Source organism: Pieris rapae, chromosome 8, assembly GCF_905147795.1.
Source record: "Pieris rapae chromosome 8, ilPieRapa1.1, whole genome shotgun sequence".
NCBI classification, from domain to species: Eukaryota; Metazoa; Arthropoda; class Insecta; order Lepidoptera; family Pieridae; genus Pieris; species Pieris rapae.
In genome coordinates, this window is record NC_059516.1 from 8,185,247 (window position 1) to 8,210,603 (window position 25,357).

Consider the following 25,357-nt stretch of genomic DNA (forward strand, 5'->3'; position numbering starts at 1 on the left):
TTTTAAAATAAAAGAATTCACTTTTGAATATTTGATTAAATGAAATAATTCAGTTTACACAAGTCCAATATAAAATCAATATAGGTAACGAATTACGCGATGGTATAAAATATTATAAATATATATATTTTTTAAATACACTATTAAAGATAATATGTATGTTCAAATTCTATTTACATGACTAGAAGTTCAATAAAATCTATCTTAAGAAGTGATTGCCTAGTTCTTTCGTATATTTATTTTTCCATAATTTCAAATGTATTGTACAAAATATCTAGACTAAGTAAGCTACACGTGAGGCACGCAGCCGACGGGCGGTCACCAGGGCGACCGCGCAGAGGCGGCGCCAACTCTGTTAATCTCTAGGCCGATATACAAATAACAATTATTTCCAATTTTAGTATACGTCTACGGCTTGTACCAATACACATCTTAAGTTTTCCTAAAGATTGCAAAGCTTAAAACAACTTTTTATTGGAAAATGTATAGACGTAAAATAAGTTTAAATATAAGTGTTGTGTATAATATATAAGTGTAATAATAAGTGTCGTTTAATCAATAAAGTTAGTGCGTTGACAACTGCAACTTTTTACAGCTGTAAGTTTTCACGGACAGTAGGGCGGGAAAATGAGGCATGAGCCAGATGGGCGGGCGTAGAAGTCTCGCTTACTCAAAGTGCACCACCCCTTGCAGAGTGCGATGCAATTGCAGTTCGCGCTGTCGAGCCGTCGCAGCAGCTCGCATGCAACGCCGTTCGCATTTCCTTGTTCATATTACGCGACTTGTAATAAGTTACCAGGCTCCTAGACACATCGAGAAGGTAAGTCGCCCTTACATTTGTATCTTCAACGCGCTCGCACTCGAATGAACTCCTTATATCCTTCCCGTTCGGTGCCTCGCGCCACTAAAACCAGTTTTCCCTTTTATTGTCGGAATGTGGGAAAGCGGGTTTTCGTGTCCCAACTCTCTCTTTCAATGTGTAAACATATTTTGATTACCATGCAATAATGGAAGGAAATTCTTGCTTATTGACATTTGTAAGAATTAAGCTGTAAGTCTAACTAGAAATTTAAAAATTCTGCTAAATAAAGTGTACCTGATAAATAAATAGTCAAAAAGATTTGAAGTATTTTAAATTCTCATACTAAATATTTGCCCTAATAAATAGATTATTAGAATATTTTTTTAAATTAAACTTTTTTTTTTAATTTTAATTACATCATACTTGTAATTAATAAAGCAAAAATACATCTTATTTAAAAATAGTTATTTACATCTATGTTCGCCAGAAATAGTTTTTAGAGAAATTAGAAATTCAAGAATTTATTTGTAATAAATAAATCTGATTTTCCGACGGCCGCCTGATATATCCAAGTCAATGCCAAATAGTACCAGGGTTGCTGATATTATGAAGAGCTTTCAGGACCCCGATGCAAAGGGTGCGGCAAAGCCCGCTTTCCCCACAGTAACGGGCGGCCTACGCACTCACCCCACTAAATCTCGTCCTTGTTCCTCAAACTCAACTAAAAATCAGTTTTTCTCTCGTTTATGACATGAAATTAAATGTCATTCTGGTCGCGGTTAGCTCTTAATTATTTGAGCAACGCATAATGATATTACTTCACAATTTAATTCTTTATCTTTTCATGATTGTTCCGATCACTTTGTGTGATAACGAATCTTTTTTAATAAATTTGATATGTATTGATATAATGAACATTCTAGAAATTATATTCTCAAGTTTAATAATAAAATAGGTAATTCTTAAATATTCTTGTTAACTTTATTGGCCTTATCGGCTTAAGCCAAGTGTTTGTAAAACAAAAAAACAAACAAAAGGCGGATTAAACATAATTATTCTGAGAAATGTTGGTTTTCATTTTCTTTATAACGATAGTATTTGGTTAAAAAGTTTTATCTACGTAATACCGATACAAGTAGGTTGTTCATTAGTGAAGTTTACATCCATACAATTTGGCGTGAGTTCAAACTATGTCATGTAAACTTACGTCCTATCAAAATAATATGGTGTCTATCGGGAAAATAAGTATTACAGCTACAAAGCCTAACAAATATTCCCAACTCTTCCAAGAAAATCTTTTATACAATGAAAGTTTAATTATTTTTTTCTCTTAGAAAAATGTGTTTGAAATCTTCTTAAAGCGGGTTTTATTTTTTATAACTTTCAGTTAACTTTGGCGTCATAAAGTGTATTTTTATAATAACTTTTCAATTAAAAACATAATGATAAAAAATTACATTTTTCAATGAATAAAAAGACTGAACAATCATAAACAAAGAAACAATGACAAATTCAATGGATTGCAATGCCTATTAAAAGGTAGAACATAGACGATTTTAAATTTATAAATAACGCAATGTTCAATTAGTATTTAGTTGTAATTTGGCATATTCTTCTATACAATACCTATTCAAATTTAGTTAACACTCATAAAAATAGGTGAGCTCTCAATTTAAACGAGCTTTTGAGTCTATTAGTAACTTTCGTTACTCCTTTCAGTGGCAACAGTTGAAACTTTGCGTAAAACAGTTTAGGCAAAGACCGCGTTCACTTCACCACTTCACTTTATTTTTTTTAAAGTTGAATAATTTTCTCAGGCGGCAACTACATTGGTTTATGAAATTTTGAGTATATTCTGAAAGTTTTACCATGACTCCGTTTGCAAAAGGGGAACCACTTCAACTCTGCAATCCGATTTACAGCACCAGTTTTAAAGTGCACCGAGGTGGTCTTAATTCGTAGGCTCTAGTGCATCGAGTTTGACAATTCGCAATTGAGTTTTGAATGTAGGGTGTGGAGCTGAGAAGTGACATTTGTTTGCATAAAGGTTCTAATTGCGTACCAAAGCGGACTTTGTCGTTTTTTATATTCACAAATATTGGCAATATCAGTTAAAATAATCCCGTAATGTAATGGTATTAAGTAATGTGTTGTGGGACCCGAAACGAATCTGTCATCGGTCCCTGTCATGGGTCACATCAAAAATTTAAAATAATCAGATAATATTATTAGTCTAAATTTATGTGTCACAAGAATTTTATACAACACAAATAAACTTTAGTAATCAAAATAACAACTAGCCTTTACATATTTTATTGCTTGAAGCAATGTAATAAAATATATGTACATAATTAATAGCTTATTAATTAATTTCTGTTTATTTTTATTTGACATAGTATCAGTTTCCCAACCGTAACTATAAACGTAACTCGAACACTTCGAAACAACAAGCAACTAATGAGCTCACGCAATTTATTTTATGGAATTGGAGTACACTCAGATTGCCAGAAAGCTCGCAAGAGCGTTGCCGGCCTATTGAGAATTGGTGCGTTCTTTTCTCTTTTCTAGCGTCTTAGTTGAAATGTTTCGGAAATACTTCAGTGGGCAGCTGAATTATATGGAAAATTCGATTTCTACTTACTCTATGGCCGATAAATTTAACGACACTATAACTATCTGAAAAAAAATATATTTAGTATTAGAATTTAGACTGATAGTCGATATATCAGTCTCAAAGTAAAATCTAATATCATTTGGTATAACAATTTTGAATTCGAACATAATATACAATGTCTAATAACAAACTGTAGTTTTCAATTATATATTATTCCTTAGAAATTTCATTATAATGTACGTCGCGAGGTAATCGAGACAAGCAAATGCCAATTACGCATATATAGAGTAAATAAGTTAATTTACAACAGGGCTGAATATATTACCCTGAATTTGTTAAGAACAAATTTTTTTATATCAATACCCGATTTTTAAAAACTAGCTGACTACAGACAGATTTTGTCGTAGTGCCAATTTTTTCAGGCGTTGTTACATAATTTTTCTGTCCTGGATACAGTTAACTGTAAAAGCAAATAAAAAATCAATGCTGTTCTAGCTTTTGAGCCTAATCCTATTTTATTATATAATTTCCAATAGTAATACCGTCAAAAATAATCTCTTAATTCTGTTTTAATGAAGGTAAAGAAGAAAATAATGAAAGCTTATCATATTAAGGGGTGGTCGTGGACGTGGAATGATAATTGATAAACAATTTATCATAATAGGATTAAAATTAATATTAGAGCTTAGTACTAAATATAATAAAGTAAATTTTTATACATTTTATTTATTATGAATAATGTTTGGAGGAGTTGTTGGGGTGATAAAGGACGTCGAGACCAAATATTAAATTTCACCCGTATCGCGTGGTTGTCCGTCGCCGAGGCAGTATCTTTACATCATATGAGCCTCTTGCCCTCTGTTTTATATAAAAAAATTGTTGTCTGTCAAGTCGATTCATGGACGATATTAACCGTGATTAATAAGAAAACATTGATGAAAAATTGCATACATTTACTATTTGTATTGAATTATTATCACAAGATTATAATTATTTAAATTATTTTTTAAACCAAAGATAATGCTGCAATTATTATTGGAAACAGTGTAATTCCGGATTATCTATCTCTATCACTTGTTGCGTGACGTGACAAGTATGAGTCATATTACGCTTGCTCAGGCGGAACGTGACAGTGAGTCATGTTAAGCTCGGCTCAGGTTTTCTTGTGCACGACTACGCTTGTTCATTTCATCAAGACGGTATCACGTCAAAAACTGATGGTATCACAAAGTCAGAAGAGTGAGGGTGTGTAAATGAAATAATACCTATATAAATTTAAAGTTTCTTCCTAGTTCCTTCCTATTATTTACTCCATATTTTTGGTAAACGCCTTACTATTATATATATTTTCTTGTGTAGCCAAGTGCACATTTCAAGGATCGTCATGCTCACTCAAATGTCATTGCTTGTGGCGGCGTCCATGCGTCGGGTTGTCTCTCTCCCTAAAATATGGCGAGGGGGCCAATGGCTGGCCATGCGTCATACTCGTGAACGGGTGCTACTTGTGGTGACTGGTCGTACTTGAATTCGTGTTTGCGGTGATATTAGTTGTTTATACTACGTCTTTGCGTGTTGTTCTCACGAGTACGTAAGTGCGTGCTCCTATTTCACCATGCCTCCTGCTGATAGAGGACAAATCTTTGTTTTTAATCTTTTTTTATTTTTTTATTCTTTATTACTCAATATGTCATATGGAACATGGTGTAGTGGTTGCAGCTCCTTACAAGCATTGTGTAAAAAAAAAACTTGGCGATTAAAAAGAGTGGCGGAGAGTTTATTGCCAGTTCTTCTCTTCCGTTCTACGCCCTTGATTTGAGAACTGGCAGTAAATGTAAAATTAAATTCATTTAATATTTCTTTTTTTGACGTTCATAAGTGTACATTGTTACCTACATGAATAAATAAATTTTGAATTTGAATTTGAATATTTGTGTCCCATTTTCCTCTACATACCTATACTCGAACCTTCGAAGAACATTTTTTTTACTTTATTAACTCTTACCCATAGTCAAGTACTTTAACTTTGTTTAGTATTCATAATAAGCGCTTCAAAAAATTTAATAACGTAAATTGATTAGCCAAATTATTGATTTATTGTAATAAGCAAAGCATTTATGCTTTCAAATGACAGGAATTCCAATCCCCGTTGGCTAATACAGAAATATTTTGAATACATTTTACATACATGTATAACAATACCGTTGTAGCATAGTTGCTTACTTACTACATAGTACTTCATTTATTTAATGTGTTATGCCTAATTTACGTACGAAAATTCCTATGTAGGGGTCTTATAATATACATAATGCTGTCAATATAAGTGTGGATCTCATTGTTTAAAAATTGAAAACTGAGTTAGGATCGTAATGACTATTCCAAGTATCATCCTTGCCACAATATTATTAGTTGCGCGTTAAATCGAGGTCCTTTTTAAGGAACTTATTCTAACTAAGCAGCAATAATTCTTCAGAGCAGTGTTCAATTAATTTATTCGTTGTTTATAGAATGCTACGTGCGAATTCTAATCATTTTTACTGAATCCCCATACATCTTAATTATACACATTTAAAATATATATTATATTATTTAGGATCTTAATCAACAGATACAGAAATTTGAGGCCCAGACGTAATCAGGTTGTAGCGCCACTGATTTTTTAGCGCGATTGACATCTCTATATATATCCATACAAAATATCTATCAAAAAAATAAAATTAAAATTTTCTTTTGAAAAATGCAGCCAATCAGTATTTTCTTATGACGTTGTCACGTTCAACTATCGTCAGTAAAACGACTTTACAGACAACCTTTTTTTTACAAATTATTAAGATTTATTAGATCATAAAGCGTTCTATTATTAAGTTAAATTATTAAAAACGTCATGATTTAGGTCTTAGATATCTATTACTTGTGATAACAATACTATCACAAATTGTATAAATACAGAATTTGTACAATGTAAGTAAATGTCTAATGATATTATGCAATTTGCTTATTATGCAGAGGTGTTTATCCCTTTGACTCTTTGTAAATATCAAAGCACGATTCAGTTACAAATCTGTCGCTTTCAATCAACTGCGTTGTCGCTCGCAATGGTTAGGAATCTATTTTAATCCAATTTTACCAGATCTATTCGTCAATGTATTCCCGATGGTTTAGAACTGACAATATTCAATATAATATCATGCTGAAGATAGTATTTTTCAATGCTATATCATTTATCACTATTATACAAATAGACTATTTTTTTCGAAGTGAAAAGAGGAATATTGTGATAAACAATTTAGCTTTTATCTCCCACAGTTATTGAATGTTTTGTCATTAGCACTCGTGACATTTTTAAATAAATAAATGCGAAACATTCCTAGTGCCTTATTATTAATTTTTAAATAATACTGTACCTGTAATCTGGTCCCACAAGGGTCTATACTAGGTCCACTGTTATTTTTAATATATATTAATAACATTCACGAGCTCGGTTTACATGGCCAAATCACTCTCTACGCTGATGACACCTGCTTATTTTATTTCGGTATAAATATCCAGACTATGGTTGCTCGAGCTCAGTCAGACCTAAATTCTCTATATTCTTGGTTTCAACAAAATCTGCTAACCATAAATATCTCAAAAACATCTTATGTAATATTCAGAGCAAAAAATAAAATCATTCCTATGTTTCAACCGTTAAAAGTTCAAGACGTTGAAATCACTAACAAAAAATGGGAAAAATATCTGGGTCTTAGAATAGATACATATTTAAAGTGGAACTTTCATATATCACACATAATTACCAAACTAAAATCACTTATAGGCAGATTTTGGTCAATATCAAAATGTATTCCTCAATCCGTACGTCATTTAATTTATAATTGTTTAGTCAAGCCACATTTCATATATCTAATTGAAATATGGGGTACGGCATGTAAAAACATAATTTCTAACTTACAAACACTACAAAATAAATTAATAAAATCATTATTTAGATAAAATTTTTTAACACCGACTAATAAAATCTACCAAGAAACCAAAATTATGACAATTAAACAACTGTATGTATATAGCACCTGTATCTTGATAAAAAAAATTTTAAATAACTCAATCCATAGTTGCTTGTCGTTTAAAAAAATCAAACACACAACGACACGCAATACTCGTCGAGCGAGTTTGCTTATCTTACCGAAGCCGCGTACAAATTATTTGAAGAAATCTATTAGGTATGAAGGTGTGCAATTATTTAACCAATTACCATCTCAAATTCGTAATATTGGAGTGTTTGACAAATTCAAAAAGGCATTAAAGATGCATGTTAGAATGAACATAGCTGACTAAAATTGTTACGGCTAATGGCGACGTGTATCTCGCTCGTATATAATATATACATATTAATATTAAGTTTCTCATGTAAATAAAATATTTCTGTTTTGTAATGAGAAATAAAGTTCTCTTTAAACAAAAAAATCTGTAATATTTTAAAGGTCGGCAACGCACCTACTAAAAATAGGTGCGACAACTGCTCTTTTTGGCCGTCCCGCAGGCTCGTTTGCCCCTCTATTATATAAAAAAAAATGAGGTCACAATATGTTTTGGTAAGCGCATAACTCAACAATGCCTGGACCAATTTTACCAATAATTTTTGAAATGTTCGTTGAAGTCCAAGGATAGTTTTTACGCCGAGAAATTTCCGGGATTGAAGCCTAAGTTCGCCTCTTAGTTTGAAGCCCTCAAGTAGACATCCAAGGGGATTTTAGTGGGTCACAGAAGGGTGGCCATAGTTTATGGAAACGAAGATACTTTGGTCACCCGAGCTGAACCACAAACACCGTTCTATCATCAGGGTGACGGTTCTGTTCAGGAGATTTTTTTGCACCGACTATAAAATAGGTAGGAACAAAAAAACTGCCACATACCAAATCTTTTGACAGAACCAATTCTGTCGCGTCCCTTAGTACAAAATAAAAATCGCATCGCAGCGTTTTTATCTTGTTTATTTTTGTATTAATATTTATAATATTTAAATATTTAATAATTTTACTTGGTCTAATGATGCATGTGACGAATCATAGTACACAATAGATATATAGATAATATAGATATAGATAATCAAGATAAATCAGTTAACTACATTTTCTATTGTTATATGTTTGAATATGTCTTTCCTAAGGTCTAGAGCATTCGTTAAATGTCGTTACATAAATCTAACGGCAGATTTATATGTATTTTTGATTCAATTCAATTCGATTTCGAATTCTGCATGATGCACCCCATCATGTCTTGGACACAAATGTCTATATCTGCATCTTGATGCATTTGTATCTCACACAAGTTGACTGGGTCTGAGGTACGACAGGTTCCATCCCAATATTTTCGACAGGGCCATGATCCAAACACATGACGACAGGGTTAAGAGTGAGAGGGAGGGAGTGAGAGAGAGAGAGGGGAACACTCAAGCCACTAGAACATTCGCTCTGACGAAAAGACGAAATTAAATCCAATAGCGGTCGTTGGAATTATGACAATCCGTTGCTTGTTACAACTTTCAAGAATCTTTTTCTGTTCAACTGTCACGGGCTCAAGTGGTTACATGATTCATTTGTTTCGAGATGTATGTTAGAATGTAGGTATGTTATGCCATGAATTGTATGTACTGCACGGTCGAAGTAGGCATCGAATTTTCAAGTAGAAATGGATTGATCCATATTGAGTGTCGCAATTAATTAAAATATGCATGTATTAGATCTTGTATTGCTGCCGGGGCAAATAACAGAACGACTAAGTTCCAAAGTATCAGCGGTTTAGTTATTCCCGGCGAAATCCTTTCCTTGTTGCTGTTGCCAAAATTATCTATGTTAACGCCGATTGTGCTATTTTGAGGTATTACGGAACTTTTATTAGATTTAAAGAATTCAATAAAAAATGAAAATATGTAAAAATAAAAGACTTACTAGGATACTAAAGTATATTAATATCTGATATAAAAAAATAAATAAAAGCGATTTTTTCCTATTCGACCGTTTATACAACTATCAAGTATACAGTATTTACAATTTTCTTAACATACAAAGTAATAATAGAAATAATTAAAATGAAAATCAAATCAAATTTTCAAAGTTTCGTCCATGTAGCAGTGTATCTTTAACGCTGGCGGCATTTCCTCGCTGTATTGCGATACTTATTCGTGTAAATAGTTTATAAATAACGAACAAATAAATATTAAATACAGTAATTTATCTAATAGACTGAAGAGTAAAGGCGTTTCTCGATTGTTTTACTATTTAAACATAATTACGGACGACACAGTAACCGCACATTAAGACGGTAATTTTGACGAAAGTCTAAAACGTAATACTAAGACATATTAATATTAACCTTGGCGAAACAGAGATATATTATTACAACTCTAGTTGATTATAAGTAGTGCTTTATGACTTTGTTCCTCGGGGCAAGTGAATATGTTACAACTCATGTCAAATCTTGACATTGTCAGGCCTCACTTTAAAAAGATTACCAAGAAAGGGATGCAATGTTAGGCCAAGACCCATTGTAGCGCCACTGGATTATTATTACAATTAATTATTTAATATAATATTTATTTCAATTTATAAAATAGCATGAACGAAGCATAATGTGAATTTAGTGGTAAATAATGTTGTAAAACTTAAAAGCGTAGACGTTCTGAATATTGCGCAATAATACCGACAATAGAGAATTCTGCGAGGAATGTAGTCTGTGTGTAATCGGCTTTATTTGCGTCTACTCTATGAAGGTGAATGTAAGAATCTTTCAAACCAACAATGTGTTCAAGCCGATTATAAGGGCTAAATATTTTTTACCGATTCCACTGTTCCAACAAAGTTGCTACAAATGTGTTGAAACAGTTGTTCAATGATGTATAAAGTAATTACGCTATTATATGATTTATATTATTATCTAGCTATATTTCGTGCCTAGGTGACTCTTTGGTATTAAGGAATAAAAGGTCTGTGACGCAGCACACGGTCGAAAAAAGGGACTACAAGAAACTAAATTTAATGGCTTTTCTTGTCCTATTATTTTAAGGAAATCATTTTAAAATATAAATTATCTTTATATTAGATCTGATATAAGACAATAATTATTCTTTTAAATTGTGCATAACACAGCCTTAGTAGTAATAAAATATTGTACAAACTATGTTAAAATAGTAGTCATGGAGTTCTTTCTCATTCTTCTTCATATTATGAAACTATCTTTTGTATGGGGCACCTAGAGTCATTTTTTTAAATATTTTTAACTTGTAATGTTGATTTTCAAAAGTGCTTTATTAATAGGCCTAATTGACTGAAGGACTTTGAGATATTAAGGACATATTAACAATAAGCGGTTACAAAGACTCAATACTGAAACAAAAACAAAACAATTTTGATTTGTTGTGTTAATTGTGGTGACTTATACTTGAATTTGTGTATGCGGTGAATTTAGTTATTTCGACTATGTATTTGCGTGTTATTCCCACGGGAATGTTAGTGCGTGATCCCATTTCACCATGCCTCCTGCTGATAGAGGATCTTCGACAATCTGAGACAAATCTTTGTTTTTAATTTATATTATAATTATTTATTACATAAGATGTCACGTGGTACATGTTGTAATGGTTGCAGCTCCTTACATACGTTGTGTATAACAAAAAAAATATTTGGCTACTAAAAAGAGTGGCGGAGGGTTTATTGCCTTTTCCTTTTCTTCCGTTTTACGCCCTTGAATTAAGTACTAGAAGCATTGAATGTATATTTCTTTTTTTCACGTTCATAATTATACATTGTGTTACCTACATGAATAAATTATTTTTTACTTTGTCTTTAATAATTTTATAATAACGAGACAATTAAAAGAAATATTTGTGAAATATATAATACGTTACAATTTTCATTTCATAAGCTACTGATAAAATTTGTCGAGGTTCAATATGGTCTACGTGTACGTATAGCTATAGTCTATGTTTGCCTAATCATATTTTGTGAAATAAACTCTGTAATACTCCACGTTCGTGAATAATTAATGTAACTTTTCTGGCATAGAGTCAAATAAATATACTTCAAATTAGTTTCAAGTGCAGCAAACTGATTTGTTTGCATTGTTTTCTCTGTTTATAAATTTGAATAAGATTAAAACAGATGCCTACGATGAATTAATGTTTATTTTTACTTATTTTCTTAATATGTATTTAATTTTTTTTTTGACAAAATAAATAATATGTTTATATTGCGTATGTTTGTTTGTATCCAATATCATTTAGTTCAAAGAGAGATTTAGGATATATTATATTATTTTGTAAGTTTATAATTTAAGAAAAGAGACGTAGGAGTAAGAATAGAATAATCAAAATTATGCCAAAGAAACAAGCGGACTAAAAACCTGATGGCTTAGTAAAAAAAAATTTTTTATCGTTTCTCAATTGTTCTTTATTTATTGACTTCGTCACAGAATTAAACAGTAGCGCTGCGACCTCCTTAGTGTTAGCCACAGAATACTGTATTCCTAATAATTTTCTCATAATATGAAAGTAGACATTCAGCCTTCTGTGCATGACGCGCCGTCGACATCATTTTCTAAGGCATGTCGATGTCCTCACGATATATTCCTTTATCGGTCGAATAAGTGTTATATACACATAGAAACAATATCCATTAGAACGCATGGCTTCGGATAAGTTGTTTAAATCACACTGTTCAATGCATAATGGCATTTATAAGCAGCTCAATTAGATAATTCTAAGTAGCAGAATCCATATAATATATACTAGTGTAAAGGTATGACCGCTTATCACACGACGTGAGAATGTGGGCGTGCGCTCGTAGTGGTTAAAAGTCAGCTTTGAGGCTTTACGTAATTTGTTGGTGAATTGGATTGAGGTTCTCGTGTTTTAATCTCAGCTCGCAGTTTACAAAATGAATTCCGCTGTTGGTGAGATACAAGCACTCTTTGTTAGCAAAAATTCATCAGTTTGAATGTAAATCGATGTGTTTATAGCGTTTCGATACTATAAAGAGCTCTCGTACGAACCGAATAAAAAATTAAAAAGTTTTCAAGTTGTGGGTTTTCATATTGCGTTGTGTACTCCGTTTGGTATTAATTTTTAATGTGTTACAAATTGTTTTTAATGCAGTGTTAGCCTAGGTGTTGAAGTCGAACTATGTTGTCTATATGTGCACCTAGATAGATAGTTATGTAATAATATTACATATTAGGTGAAGGAAAATGTAGTAAAATGTAAGATGTAAGTCGGCGCCTGATAGATAGAACCGGTAACACCAGAGATGGTGCTTTCCTCGCTCAATGGATAAGTATCGCAATACAGGGAGGAAATGCTGCCAGCACTAAACGTACAATGCCATAGGGACCAAACATTTAAATTTATTTATTTATCAATTTTTAATTATTATTATTACGGTCCATCGTTCTATTCGACATCGTCATATTAAAGAGTTAGTGTCATTGTTGTTTGTGAAGACAAAACTTCAATAGTAATAATTGTCTTGGGCACAGAAGTGAGCAAAGTTGCTCGGCTTATAACCAGTTGAGGCTTTCGGTGCGCCGCAAGTACCAGGCTTGTTGAGACGGCTTCGGTGGACTATTAGTGGACCATTTGGTATATATCTTACTTAATTGAACCTAGTTATTTCTTTAACTTTTTTATGGTAAACTTTTTTTATCTTTACTATCGAAGTGCCATAATTCCAAAAAGAAGATAATGCATATAGCCCTAAAACTGCGTGTATGCTTTAAATACACAAGAAAATATGATTTCGCAAAAGTCACACTCATCAATCATATTAGAAGCAAAGTAAGAAAAAAATAAACTAGCAATCATATAATAATAATAATACTAAAACTAACTAGAAACTTAAACCATATTAAGAGCGTGATTACTCGACATTACGTTAAGCAGAAATATTGCTGTATCATATAATTTGTAAGAGCGACATAGTCTATTCACTGGACCAGTAAATAAAACATTCCCCAGAAATCGAACCCAAGATTCAGCAGGACCAAGCAACTGAGGCGGTAAATATAGCGACTCATTTCTAGCTGATGCGAACCTTCTAATTTAACTAATATATTTAAGTACTAAGCAATGACATACAGTTGAATAAGCTAATATTAAGTAAAAATAACGTTTATGTAAAATAGTTTAGATTTTCTTGCCGACAGAAAGAAGACATCAAAAGGGTATCTATAAAGTAAAATATCCGCCCAATATATTTATTACCAAAGTGACGTGAGACTTTAACGTCATTTCCTATATTCTATATATAAAATAAATTAAATTCCTGGTACTACCGAAATTTCGAAGCATGGAGAACTGCCAACTACCTACCTCTCTTTGTTTAAAATTATTACAAAGTGCCTAGTACTTGGCCCAAGAATGGACAGCATAAGACCATTTAATAACTTTTGTACTTACATGGAATTAAGCTTAAGAATTTAAAGCCTTTATTATTCTCTGTAGTTACGAACTGTTAGATAAATATTGCAGAACCAACAAGTCCAACGCTTTGAGATTTTTTATCTTACCCTTACAGCGTGCTATTTATATCCTATAGCTTCTGTGCTGCTAGTAACTTTGAAACAATTGCGTATTTCAAACCAGTAATTGAGACTGTGCAGACAAAAATATTGACTCCCACTTTACAAAACAAAATTTATGAAACGTTAGAATAGTTTCACAATCGAATAAACGCGTATACATATGCCATATTAAATTCCAAAGACAAATTATAAAACATCTTTTCATTCATGATCTATGAATGGCAGTGAATTACTGCAAAAAATTATGGGTGAGTCGTTCAAAGCTCACACAATGAGACGACCCCGATGTAATTTTGAATTGCGGCTTACAGCTCTAATAAAAATGAGCTTTCCATGAATATGGTCTGGTCATTCAATTGTGTTGATATTAAACCTCCACAGTGCCTTTATCTCTATTTAAATAGTCTTTTGTTTTATTATTTACAAGGATCAGATAATTTTTCAGCTTTTAGTTGGTTCACGCAGCTAAATAACACTGCTGGTCTAAATCAAATAAATTTACTAAGTTTTATATTATATGTATTTCTGCTTTCGTATACATTCGGTTATATTAACTAAAACCCACTAGGAAGGATTACGCAAACGTAGCATACTTAGCACTGTCTGGTTCAATACCCATTTCAATAGTATTTCCAGGCTTTTAGACTATTAGTACATATTTTAAATTAAATAAATAAATGTGAATAATCCAGACATTTTCCCAACAAAAGGACATTTTTAACATAGTATTAAATATGAAAGATATGCAGCATTTGTCTCTGAGGCTACTAAACTTGAAACACAAATATTGTTATCTTAAGACAACACTCGCTTTCATTTCATTTGTTAATCATATATATTTAAAATCGTATCTTTGTTAATGCTGAAACGTTTAAAGGGCGGCCGTTTTCAATAAATACAGCTGGAATCAAAATAGTGTTGTGTAAAATCAGTTACTTATAACAGACTTGTATAAATATATTTATACAAGTCTGTTTGGGACCCAGATATTCTGTTAAATTTCCTCTGAATATCTTTATAACCTTTACATTTTCTATGCTTGGTTCTTATTCAGTGCAATCCTAAACGTTGGTGTTATACAAGGATGAACTTCTAAGAGTAACTTCCTTGTACCCATAACAACGAAACTTAGAATATTACCACGATGGTATCATTAGACTGAATTCATCAGCATTTTTCTTCTGATTACAGCGCTATCGATTATTAAGTATTCAACGCAGTCTTCCAACTATCGAGTGAATGTATACAAATCGGCTCACAGAAATTATTTTGCCTTGACTAAAAGAAATATTTTTATAAGGATCTTTACTCATATGAATTGATAATATTTCTATGACATTGGAACTACAAAACTAGGTAATTATTAAAATTCGTTTATGGTTTATGGTGAGGGTTTATGGAAATTGTCAATGATGAAATAAATTCCTATAAACAATTGTTTAGGAGCATAATCTAGCCGAGTTAGAAACATGGTAAAATAATTTTAACATTGTTAAAATGTCACTATGCATCTACTACTGCATTTACCATGAATGGATCGTTCAGATACCTTATCTTCGAGGCAGGATACGCAATACTCGTATCACCGCGACGTCCGTCGTTCCACAAATGATCGTTTTTTATGGCTGTTTTTTCCGCCCACCACTCCACTATATGGAACCAACTGCCCACTGATGTATTTTCGAACTAATTTGACTTAGGGTCCTTCAATAAAAGAGTATACCAATTCTTAAACAGCCGGCAACGCACTCTGGCATTGGGAGAGTTATGTGAGCCTCCTGCCCGTTTTCCTCCTGGTCTATAAAGTGTCTTAGAACAAAATACGTTAACAATTTCTGTTTGTTACTTTTATATTGATTTATAGATCAAGCTGTACCAGACCCATCATCTTAATCACGGTCTTACACGTGTTCTGGCATTGTATTTGTTTTCACTGTATGAACATGTGTAAGATAAATAAAATACACTATTGTACTACCAGCATTTGAACATTACATTTGACTCAGCTTGTTTATAGAATCACAGTATATAGGAACACAATAATCAACAAACTACTCTGGTAACATGAAGGAAATTAAAAGCACATCTCATTATGTATACGCAACTACCCAAACTCATAACAAAAACTAAAAGGCCACATTTAATATTAAGGCAAAAAGATTTCAATAAGCCTATATTGGTTATAAAATAAATATTTACGGATACCAATAAATGAAAAAATTATCTGTGCTTTATTAATATTCAAATTTGGAATGTTTCTGTGACATTTTTATTTATAAATTGGACAAACGAATAGCTATAACACATACTACTAAAATTGATGAGAATATTATAATTGTAATATGAACACACATAACTACTTTGAAATACAGATGTATAATAAGAATTTAAATTATGGAATTACTTTCTCAAATTTGCATTTCCTATCTCGTCATTTTTATTTAACATAAATTATATATAATAACAAACAATTACACTGAAAATATAGCCAGAGATGGAATATATAATACTTTTAACTACAAAAAAGTTCAAAAATGTACAAAAGGAAACAAACAAATAAAAATTGTTCAAATTTGAAAAGAGCGCACCAATTCTTAAAAGGCCGGTAGCGCACTTGCGAGACTTCTTTGTGTGGGTAAAATTGGTGAGCCTCCTGTAACATAAAAAAAGTTTAAAATTATTATCTAGACAACTCTATTTAGTAAGCGACGTTCAATTCCAAATGTGTACTATAAATGTATGAAGAAACGATATAATCTATGTAAGCTTTGCACAGTTTCAATTTATTATCTGCCTAAGGCTTAATCTACAAATTAAGCCATCAATGTAATGTACTGTACTCAGATAATGTTTATCTGGCTAGGTTTTTATTTTTTCATTTCGCCAGTTACATTTGGAAGGCGGGTTGCTTTTTTAATCAAAGCTATATTCCATTGCTTTTTAAATGTTGTTGTTGTTAATCAAATTATACATATATGATATATATTAATTAATAATAATATCTGTAATAGAAATGAACCACGTTCTAGCTTATTACAATAGTCTAATAACACATACACATTTTACGGTTACAATAACTTTATTTCTCATAGGAATAATAAAAAAAAAAAAAATTCGCTTACTGAGAAAAAAACATTACAAGAGACTAAATAATTATTACTAGAACGCACAGAAGGTACCTATACAAAAATACTTTTTAATAGTATAAAACGCAATAAGCTAACTCGCACCCTTTCTTTTCATTATTATCCGGTATATATAGATATTTTTTTTGTTTAGAACCACTTATTTCAGTATTGGCCTAGTGGCTAGAGCAACCGAAACTCTTCCTTGAGGTCATATCGTTGTATTGGCGATCGATCCCGGCAACTATTTTTTTGTCATTTGCACATCAAATACTCGAGCGTACATCGTAAGGTAAATACCTACTTTTGCAACAAGTTGACAGCGTCTGCCAGGTACAGACAACAACTTACCTATTTAGAAAAAAATAATGATTATGAGCAGATACAAAACTAGAGAGCTAGAGGTAGTTCCACTGGTTTTTATTACTGCTCTTATGTGTGTATCATGCTTTTCATAACATTTGATGATGAACAAAGCAAATCTTTTCACTCACGATATTCGCATAACTTTTCCTGCTTCCTTGGGCCAATAAACAAAACAAGACAACATACAGCTTTTTTGTACAATTCTTTCTTTTGTAACGTCAAAACGTCAAAATTTATTTATTCATATAGATAACATAATGTACACTTATGAACGTCAAAAAAAAGAAATATTCAATGAATCTAATTTTACATTTATTGTATTTACAGTCAAATAAAAAAAACTACTTTTCTAATAAGCCTAGACGTGCAACAGAAAATTTGTCCATAGCTACATTTTAGGTAAAATCAAATCAAATCAAAATTTATTTATTCATGTAGGTAACAATGTACACTTATGAACATCAAAAAAAATATTAAATGAATTTAATTTTACATTTACTGCCAGTTCTCAAATCAAGGGCGTAGAACGGAAGAGAAGAACTGGCAATAAACTCTCCGCCACTCTTTTTAATCGCCAAGTTTTTTTTACACAATGTAAGGAGGTGCAACCACTACACCATGTTCCATATGACATATTGAGTAATAAAGAATAAAAAAATAAATTAAAAACAAAGATTTGTCCTCTATCAGCAGGAGGCATGGTGAAATAGGAGCACGCACTTACATACTCCTGAGAACAACACGCAAATACGTAGTATAAACAACTAATATCACCGCATACACGAATTCAAGTACGACCAGTCACCACAAGTAGCACCCGTTCACGAGTATGACGCATGGCCAGCCATCGGCTCCCTCACCATATTTTAGGGAGAGAGACAACCCGACGCATGGACGCCGCCACAAGCAATAGCACAAAAGTCGTAGATGTCGACGGTAGGCCATTGACACACCCTTACACATATTCACACACCCACAACCACCCAACCTTTTGTTTGTTACTCTAGTTTAGTCATTGTATGTACTCTGGTTCCATAGGACTTCCATAGGCACCAGTCTCTCACAAAGTTGGTCAATACATGCAGCCCGTAAAATGCAATATTGTGAAGAGGCAAATATACTTTTTTACTATTATTATTTATTTATTAACTCTTCCTTGTATGTACATAAATATAATAAATACAATTGATATCATTAAATTAATAGGAGGGCAACTTTCGGTCTTATTGCTTCCGAGCAACGTCTTCCAGACAGTCACTGTGAAAAAAGAAGTGCAAAAAGGCATAATACACGAAGTTATTAAGACAAAACTAAAAAACTAAACTTAAAAGGACTCAATATGAAAAAAAAGTACACATGAATCACGATAATTTTAGAACAGTTAAAATGGCACGAAAGTTAGAGATACGATGTAAAGGATCGGTAATGTTGGTACAGTAGAGATTTAAAAAAAGATAGAGAATCAGCTATGCGAATAAGGACGGGAAGTGTCTATTTATCTATAAAATAAAAAAGCGAACTCAGTCTTATACTACCAAACATATAAAGTACTTAAAACATTCATTTCTGATGACGTAAGTTCAATAAGTTGAACAAATAAACCTGATTAGTGAGCGCGGATTAAAAGCACCATCCGAACGGTTTCGTTAACCGACATCGAATTTGCTTAGTGTCGCTTACGATAAATTCTCGGTTTCTCTATTACACTGCGGAAACTATTGGGAATCTGTGAATTATGTTAATGCGTTTAAGTAGATAACTAACTAGATCATAATGTAATAAAAATTTGAATATTATTTATTCAACTGCAAAAAATTCTGAAGATCTCAGTCTTTCAGTGGTCTAACCAATTTGGCTTACCATTACGATAGACAGCTGCTGAAGAAGAGCAATTTATGTTACAAAACCAGGTCTATTATACAGGCATAATTAATTTTTCCGTATTACTTTGTAGCGACACCTAGACTGCGGTTACAAATCACTGCGATGACGTCATACCATGAAACGCACAAACGAAGGTATTCCGACCGCTGAGGATATATAGAACTTTTTGACCTTAGTCACTAGCACCTTCGGTCAGGCCAGTTAGTGGTTAGACTAGTCGACTCCGTTGAGGATGAAGAAAGAGTACACCATGCTTACGTACAACGTGCAAAAAATCAGTTATCTGTCAAGTCGGTTTACTGACTATCAAACAAATAAAATTTTCGAAAGAAAATTTTATTTGTTTGATAGATATTTTGTATGGAGATAGATAGGAGGTAAATGGAAATCACAACCTCATTGATCAAATTACATTTATTTGTACGCATAAATACAATTATGTCAATTTTGCCTCTTTTTCGTTCGTTCCGCGCTCTCGCTTGCACTTCAAGCCTTAAATGTAATGCCTCAGAGCGAGGTAACGCCGCATGCGTCATGTATTTTTGTGCGTGCAGCTGGCTCCATAGAATTATAAGACGTAATCACATCAAAAAAATTATGTCTACTGCACAGTTTTAATCGAAGGCGTAGAATATAGAGATCATAAACTTCATCATACCTTAGAAACAATTTTATTTCCTTATAGTTCTTAAATATATTTCTTGCTTCAAAAGATCTAGGAGTTATAAATAGTTAGGGGACTTCAGTGACTGGTAAGTCAGACAAAGCGTCGTGATTAGTTCCCACTCGCTATCACAGACGCACCCCACGTATTCACAGTAAATTCCTACATGTCAACATTAAAAATAAACGGCATGTATGAATACCATTATCGCGTATAATAGTTTCATTTCAATAATGCAAAACGTACCCGAGACACGTACGGCCAAGCGGGTCCATCTCCCAACATCTAGACAATACTAAAAAGCAGCTAGTTAGTGGAAGTTTACACAAACACGGCGGCTTGTTAACTGTAACTTGTTAATTTTGTTCCCCTGTTTGTTTATAACTGCGACATTGCCGTGTCAGCATGACACTGGACGAAAATAATAACGCTCTTGCATTCATAAAGAACGTTTTTTCCTTTTACATAATTTTGTTACAAAGCGGAAAACTTATTAGTTTAACATAATTTGCTGGCCATGTTAATTTTTATCCGTGTGGACGGAAAAGTAATAACCAAGATTTGAGGTTCGAATTTTGGGTCAGTTACTGGATGGATTGTGGAATCAACAACGTCGAGCGGACGTGATAAGTGTTTGGTAGGGTTTGATTTAACTCCATACATTCATATCCCATTTCTATTTCTCCCGCACGTGCCAATATCCCGTAATGCATATGGACTATGACCGATCAACAATTATTATTACCGTGTCGATGTGTAACTTATACGCCGTCTGAATTCCGCCATACTCTTTAATACGTAGCCACTAAGTAAGTAAATATATAAATATTTTTTTTATAATTAACATTTACCCTACGTCCACTAGAATGCCACTTACTGCCATACGCATTCTGCATCAGGTCAGTCGATAACTAATTAGGTATAAGTTTGTGTTGAGTTGAAAGTTGAGTGTTTTTATGTAACGGGAGGCAAGTGGGCAGGAGGCTAACGCGATGGAAAGTGATACATGGTCACCCCCTTTGCCAGTGGGCTCGCAAGTGAGTTGCCAGTTTTAAAAATGGAACGCCTTTTTTTAAGCAACCTAAATTAAAGTGGTTTTGAAATACCTCAGTGATCAGACGGTTCCACATAGTGGTGGTGCGCGGCTATTCGTAAGAAACGCTCAGAGTGGCACTGTTCTTGAAATATATTTAATTATAGCCTTTTATTAGGAAATTAACACCAATTTAATAGTCATCCCGGTTATATTAATTATATAAAAAATAAGTGATAGGTTGTTTAGCTTCACAATAATACCCTCTATTCACTCCATGTAAAACTCTGTATTGCGTTGTAATTGAATAGTCTTCAACTAAGGGAGCTTCGTATCGGCCAATTAGTAATGTCTCACAGGCGAAATGCAATTTTCCGATACAGATTGGTAAAAAATAGGCAGCAATATCAGGCAATTCATCGCGTAATCCGACTACGATTCACACTGAACTGAACGCGTTAAACTATCAAGGTTGCTGTTCAAAGTGACAAGTACTAAATTAAATCGCGTTGAGATACTCTCGCTATAAGGCCCTTTGATACAAACTCACTATTAAAGCTTTAAGTAAAAATTTCTTAGAAAGCTAATATCGAGTCAAAATTGAAAATTAATCGAGTTTATTGGACGCATTTCTTAAGGCATACAAACCTGTTTCCATCAACGCGATAAACGTTGTATAATCGAAAAATCTTTCTAAACTGAAACTAGGACAGGAATTTTGAAATCAAATTACTAATTAAGCTTTCCGTTTCGTTCTGTCAGCTTACATTGCTTAATAAAACCTGAACGCAACTGAAAATTCGTTAATAGCGCTTCAGAAAAGAAAGTCAAGACCTTCAGCCAAAGGCTTTCGTTTATTTGAAATCTCCAGAGAAATTGCTTGTGCATTCGAATTTAATTCTTTGTAAAATGTTAGAGGTTAGAGGGTTATTACAAATGCGATATGATGATAATATGTTACATTGTTTACACGTAAACAGAATTATTACGAAGTTATTGATCTGTTCATCTTTTCCGGCTAAATGCGTTTTCCAGTCTGCCACGTTTGTAATTGTACACAATATGCACGATGCGCCTACACAAACGTTGCCTCTGTGTGAGTGTTCCACGTGTAAGCTGGCCTGCAATAAACTCCTATCAACAGCTGCTCGCCTAGTACTTTGCTCTCGGCGCTGTAAGCGATCTCGTTTGAGTGGAACTTTATCTCTATCATAATAATTTTTTGGTTTCTCTATAATTTATTAAATAGATTCAGTGGCAAAAAGGACTTAACACTTTTCTTCACAATACAATTTTTGTATGAAGACTAGTGCCAATTATTTCATTATATGGTTATGCAAATATCTAATGTTACAGCGGTAAAGCCTTTTTCCCAAAACAACAAAATATATTGGGTCATGTTAGTCCATGAGTTTTGCTTGTTCTCAAGTTGACTTGTTCTATTTACTATTAAATTTTTTGTCCTAATACAATTGCAATAAACAGCAGCCAAACAATAGTTACATCTATGATAAGGTATATTGATAACTATGTAAATTCGTTAGAATCTGATGCATCCCTTTAGCTTAAAAACTAAAAATGTTTTTTATTAATTAGTGATAAATCTAAAGTAACAGGAGCTTAGTAAAACAACCAACTACTTTCTTTAATGAACTTTTAAAAATGTCCACGGACGCAACGGCGAGATTACGTAATGATGATAGCGAACGCTATACTTGTAACTATGTAAGCGGCCTAGAATCGGTTCTCTTACGTAACATAGTTGTACATCTGAACTTTGCAAAAGCTCCCAATTCTCAGCAATATTTTCAGTCTTTTTTTACAATATATTTTACAATAGCGTAACCAGGAGTTACATAAAAGTGGTTCGAAGCCACCTTTGATCTAAATACAGATTTTTTTTTCGTTTTCAATACACTGTTACTCTAGGGCACTTGGCACGTTGATTCCAAAGTAATAAACCTACTCAAGTTATTGCAGATAATTATTGCTAGCGTCTATCGTTATCATTAAAATAAAAATTACAAATTACGAGCTTGGTAATCTAGCACCTCTTCCAATATTCATTAAAAGAGTATCATTCGAGATCGATCACCAGTGACGCGTATTTCAAATGATTCTATATTAATGGTTTGGATTTTTTTCAATTTCCATCAAAAGAGTTTTAGTCGAATGAATTCCAGCCAGTAACGTGACGCATTTTGTACTCAAGTGGTTACAATTGAGGTCAAACCGCTGGTTTAATGCAAGCACTTTAAAAAATAAAATAACATTCGTTAAAATGTGTATTTAAAAATTATTGTAGCGTCTAATATGCTATTTAAACGAATTAACACTGAACTTTTAAAAATAAATCGTGAGTGGTTGTTATTTGATACTATGTAATAGGCCAATGTTAAACACGTTTGGTTGTCTATTACTTGAGGTTTCAATTTTATAAAACGACTAGCTGACCTGGCAAATGTCCTTTTGCCATGTATATCATTTATGGTTATTGTGCCTCACTCTACATAGATAGGTGTGTCGCGGACTTTTTTGTAGATATTTATAAGATCTACAATTACTTAGAACATTTTATGGTTCTATCTTTAATAGTTTAGGCAGGGTACGCAAAATAAGTAACTTTTTTCGTTGATTTTTTACACCTTGTGTCCGAAAAACCCTAATATCTTACGAAACCCTATTTTTGTTCAAAATTTAATATAGCCTATATTACTCGTGGATAATTTAGCTTTCGAATGGTGAAAGAATTTTTAAAATCGGTCCAGTAGTTTCGGAGCCTATTCAATTCATACAAACAAACAAACAAACAAAAAATCAAACCTTTCCTCTTTATAATATTAAGTATAGATATTATACGTGCAACTGAGCGTTTTAGTTAATAAGCAGCTTGACTTTGTGGTGCTGATTTCTAGTTGGCAAGTTTAATTAAAACTACAACAGAGTTACAGAAGGATGTCTAACAAGGTGAATTCCTTGAACCGCTACATTCCGCTACGACGCGCATTCTCTTCAATACGCCCTCTACGCCGTAGAGGCTACGTTCAGATATAGTTTTGGTAAGGTTTGTTTGATATTTGTATTCCAATCGGTTCGTTAGAAGGATTAATAAAATAATGAAATTTCTATAATAAAATCATTACAAAATACATACAAATTTTAGGTTTGAGTTTTCACAGATACTTGATTACCAGCAATCCTTTAGTTACTATTATTAAACGTTAGATGTTATTTTAAAAACATTAGAATTCACAAATCGAGTGGCCTACTAAAAATTGCCAACTAAACAGCAATTTTGGCAGTATTCCGGAGTAGACCAATTTCCGCCTCTTCAATGCCCAATTCACTTTTTAATTATCACTTTTAAAATTCAATACACGGTTCAGTCGAATGTTACGATTATTTCATCAAATTCATTACAAAAGTGTTTAGTTTACAAGATACATCGTATACAATTTAAAGCATAATAAAAAAAACAAACTTTAATACATTAATTGACACACATATACCGTTTATATATACGTGCATATAGCGTTTCGATAATCCGGTTTATAGGCATATTACATCAGTTAATACTGTACACAGCTGTTAAAATTTGCATGCGTCATTATTGCTGGGGTAAAGGAAAACTGGCGGAAGCCTAACTTGATAAGGAAAGTCAACAAACACGATGTTTCTTCTAGCTAAGTTCGAGGAATATTCATTATGTAAAATAGATAAAAACTACATTTCAAGTACATGAAATTCATGTGTACATACATAAAATATTACAGAGGCCGCACATTTAACTGTAAAATATAGGGTTGGTATAAATTATTATAATTTATATCTCTACTAAATATTACACATTGCGCAAACCTCAATTGTGCCAATTTTTATAATTCATTGAACAACAAAAACGGTTTCAAAATTATTTCATAAATATGTGTGTTTTAAATTTACGAATACGCAATTAATATTATTAATATATTATAAAGTCGTAACATTGTGTAAAAAAAAAGGTTAAGTTAGGATATTGCCAGTTCTTCTCTTCCGTTCTACGCCCTTGATTTGAGAACTGGCAGTAAATGTAAAATTAGAATCATTTAAAGTATATTTTGACGTTCATAAGTGTACATTATGAATAAATGATTTTTGATTATGTATCCATTTTTTATTACATTACAGTTTAACATGGTAGATGCGTAATAATAAGTGTATTGACGTCAGTTAAACCTATACGTAGGTAAGTGGACTCATTTTCCGCAATTACACTCAAATTTGGCCCGTTTTTCGTATAAACTTAAAGATAAATATTTAACAA

At 32.6% G+C, this 25,357-nt stretch overlaps 1 long non-coding RNA gene across 1 annotated transcript in view; it reads left to right on the forward strand.

The window, feature by feature from the left end:
* Positions 1–721: 721 nt before the first annotated feature.
* The window catches only part of LOC123689421, a 44,520-nt gene continuing 19,884 nt past the window's right edge, over positions 722–25,357 (forward strand). Inside the window, exon 1 of the long non-coding RNA XR_006750394.1 lies at positions 722–820. This is a non-coding gene — a long non-coding RNA (uncharacterized LOC123689421). The remainder of the gene's footprint in view (positions 821–25,357) is intronic.